Here is a 4,020-nt window from a genome sequence, read left to right on the forward strand (position 1 = left end):
TCTCTCTCTCTCTCGTCTCTCTCTTCTCATCTCGGCTTCGCTCTCTCTCGCTTCTCTTTCTCTTTCTATCTCCCTCTACCTTCATCCTATTCTTCCTGCTCCACCATCTCTCTCTCCCACGATCTATCCTCCCCCCCTCTCCACCCTCCCCCCCTCATCCTCTCCCTCCTTTTTTCCCCCGCCATCTCTCTCTCTCTCTCTCTCTCTCTTCTCTGTCTCTCTTCTCCTCTCTCTCCTCTCTCTCTTCTCTCTCACCTCTCTCTCTCTCTCTCTTTCTTCCTTCTCCCTCTCTCCCTTCCCCTCTCCCCCCCTCCCCCACTCTCTCATTTCCTTCTCCTTCTTTCCTTCTCTCTTTCCTCCACTTCATATCTCTCTTTCTCTCTCTCTCTCGTCTTCTGCTCCCGCTCTCTCTTCTCTTCTCTTCTTTCTCTTTCTCTCTTCTCTCTTCTCTCTCCTTCTCTCTCTCTCTCTCTCTCTCTCTCTCTCTCGCTCTCTCTCTCTCTTTCTTCTCTCTCTCTCTCTCTCCTCGCTCTTGTCTCTCCTTCTGCTGGCTTCGTCGTCCTCCACTCTCTCCTCTCTTCTCCTCTCTCTTTCTCCTCTCTCACTCTCTACCGTCCTCCCTCTCTCTCCCACTCTCTCCCCTCTCTCTCCCACTCTCTCCTTTCTCTCTCCCACTCTCTCCCCCTCTCTCCCCCTCTCTCGCAGTTTCCCTCTCAAGAGAGGTTAATGCTGACTCCGAGGACGCCCTCGTCGGTCCCATCTAGGGGGCAGTGGCAGAGGGGCGAGGAGAGAAGAGAAGAGAGAGAGAGAGAGAGAGAGAGAGAGAGAGAGAGAGAGAGAGAGAGAGAGAGAGAGATTGATGAGGGTGGAGATGAGAATGTGGGGGGGGGGAGGATGAGAAGGAAAAGAGTGAGGAGAGAGGAAAAACAGGAAAGGATGAAAGAGAGGAGGGAGAGAGGAAAGAAAGGAGAGAGAGAGAGAGGCGGAAAGAGAGAGAGAGAGAGAGAGAGGAAAGAGCGAGAGGAGAGAGCGAGGAGGTGAAAAGTAGAGAGGGAGAGAGAGAGGAAAAAGAGAGAGAGAGAGAGAGTGCGGAAGAGTAGAAAGAGAGGAGAGGAGGCGAGAGAGGAAAAAGGAGTAGTATGAGTAGAGGGAAAAGAGGGAGAGGAGAGTGGGAGAGAGGAGAGAGGAGAGAGAAGAATAATGAGGAGAGAGGAGAGACAAAGAAGAGAGAGAGAGAGTGAGAAAGAGGAAAGAGAAAGAGAAAAGAGAAAGAGAAAGAGAGGAGAGAAGAGAAGAGAGAGAGAGCGAGAGGTCGAGAGGAAGAGAGGGGATGAGGAGAGAGAGAGAGAGAGAGAGAGAGAGAGAGAGAGAGGAAAGAGGAGAGAGAGAGAGAGAAAAGAGGAGAGAGAGAGGAAAAAGGAGAGAGAGAGAGAGGAAAGAGGAAAGAGAGAGAGAGGAAAGAGGAGAGAGAGAGAGAGGAAAGAGGAGAGAGAGAAAGAGGAAAGAGAGGAGAGAGAGAGAGAGGAAAGAGGAGAGAGAGAGAGGAAAGAGAGGAGAGAGAGAGGAAGGAGAGAGAGGGGAGAGAGAGAGGAAAGAGAGGTGGGAGAGATGATGAGAGAGACAGGAGCCAGAGACAGAGAAGAGACACAGTTAGTACAAGATGACAGAGACAGAGACAGAGCCAGAGACAGAGTACAGAGAAGATTGGACAGAGCCACTGAAGACAGAAGCCCAGAGAAGAGACAGAGACAAGACCTGATCAGAGAAGAGACAGAGTACAGAGTACAGGAGACAGAGACAAGACTGATCAGATACTTACTTGTCAAGAGACAGAGACAGAGAGAGAGAGAGAGAGAGAGAGAGAGAGAGAGAGAGAGAGAGAGAGAGAGAGAGAGAGGATGAGAATGCTGAGTGAGATTCCCCTTGAGAGTTCGAGATCTTATCCTCACTCACTCGTGGCTTCTGAGAGCGGTTAAGGATCGAATTCGAGCCGAAATAAAAAATAAGTTCGTCCTGGAAAGGCTTCTGTCGGACCCACAGATGATAGAGAGCTGCTATGGAGAAGAGCCCCTGATTGGTATTGATCTCTTGCTTCCAGTTTTCGAGTCAATGTGTACTTTATTACCGTTGTTTTTTTTATTGATAGTCTAAGTGTACCGTGCTACTACAATGTTATTTATCACAATCACAGTCGCCACCGCCATCGTTATCATAGTGATAATTATCACCATATCCTCTAATCTTTGTTATTACGATCATGGTCATCATTTAAAAAATCATTTTTGCCGTTGCTGAGTCAAGTAGGTCCGCGTCCACCCGGCCCGCACGCCCACACATATCGGTACGCGTGCCAACAGCCTCTCGCAGCGTGCCTGAGATAGATGAATACTGGCTGGGAATCATCGGTTTAGCACGGGAAGGCTTTCGTTTTCATGAGTCTCATGTCAGTCACTGAAGCAAGTGCGCATGCGTGGTATTTGTGTGTCGCTATTTGAGTTTGTATAATTGGATGACTCGGGTGTATTCGTCTGGTTGATTGCGCACGTGTCTGAATGCAGGTTTGGATTGCAGGCATGTTGGATCTCGAAGGGTTGTGGTTTGTCGAGTGTGGATTACCCACACTTGCCGAAGGATGTGGTTTAGGAGCGTCACAACCTTTACCTGGGAAGCCACAAGGTGGAAGTTGCTTGGGACTTCATCCTGAGTGGTCCCAAGCAGGTAGGGTGATTCGCAGGGGAGTGGGACGCCACCGCCATGGGTCCTTTGAGATTGTAGGACCCCCTTGGGCTAACCTCTTCGCCCGGCGATGCCTGAGGTGGCCGGCGGGCCTGGACACGCGGTGGGGAGAGCTTCAAGGATTTGGTCTCGGCTTTTTCAGTTGATTTTCTCTTCATCCAGGGAAAGGTGATCCAGACGGTCCATCGCAAATAATCCTTCATGAATGTTGTTCGATGACGTATACATGTGCATTCGGTGATAGTCATCATCCCGAACATATTTACCAGAAACTAGCAAAAAATCTGATTACCTTGTTAGAGAAAGGAGAAGAAAAAACACACACACACGAACTATACGTGGCGAAGAGGCCCCATGATGGAGCAGGAAACGTCCAAGTTAGAGTATACGGCGCACATTAAAGATGTGTCGTCTGCGTCGACGAGCAAAATAACCCCTCCCACGCCCTGATTTTGAGTTCCCTTTTTAGCGAGCGTCAATCCCCGAAACCCCAAGCGTACTAGAGGGCGCGTTGCTGATGGTGGAATTATGAATGAGATGGCGCTCCTTCATCGGGCTGGCTAAAGGAGGCTCTTTGTTTACTACGCCGGAGACTCGTTTTACTCGCACTCAACGCCGAGGGGTCGCGAGTGCGATGCGAGGGGAGAGTAAAGGGGTGTGAAGGGGGTGTTAATGACTCGGTGGTAGGGGAAAGGGTATGATTAAGAGCGGGGTGGAGGGGGGGGGTCGGTGGCCACGGGGGCGGTCGGGGAACACAGGGTACACGGCTGGGCTGGCGAATGCACGGGAGGCAGGCAATGGAGGGGGATTTGGTAGTAGAATCCCTTCCCGTCCCCTTCGCATCGTCTTTGGAAAATTGCATTCAAAAGGAGTGTAGAGGATAGAGACGAGCGAGGGAGGGTGAGTGCGTGCATGCGTGAGTGAGTGAGTGAGTGAGTGAGTGAGTGAGTGAGTGAGTGAGTGAGTGAGTGAGTGAGTGAGTGAGTGAGAGAGAGAGAGAGAGAGAGAGAGAGAGAGAGAGAGAGAGAGAGAGAGAGAGAGAGAGAGAGAGAGAGAGAATGACAAGTAAGAAGGTAAGAGAGTAAGAGAGGGTGAGAGAAGGAGAGAGGGAGAGAGGGGCTGAATTATGAAGCAGCCAGCCAGCCAGCCAGCGTTTTGTTGCATCCTCCTCGCATCCTCTCCCTCCTCCCTCCCGCCCGCTGGATCTTGCCTTTGCGAGGGAAGTGAAGACGCTATTTATGGTGCCACGCGTGCAGGGGAGAGCCGGCGGGGACGAGGAGAGAA

This window comes from Penaeus japonicus, unplaced genomic scaffold (assembly GCF_977035675.1).
Source record: "Penaeus japonicus unplaced genomic scaffold, GWHDUDI00000001_assembly GWHDUDI00000011, whole genome shotgun sequence".
NCBI lineage: Eukaryota > Metazoa > Arthropoda > Malacostraca > Decapoda > Penaeidae > Penaeus > Penaeus japonicus.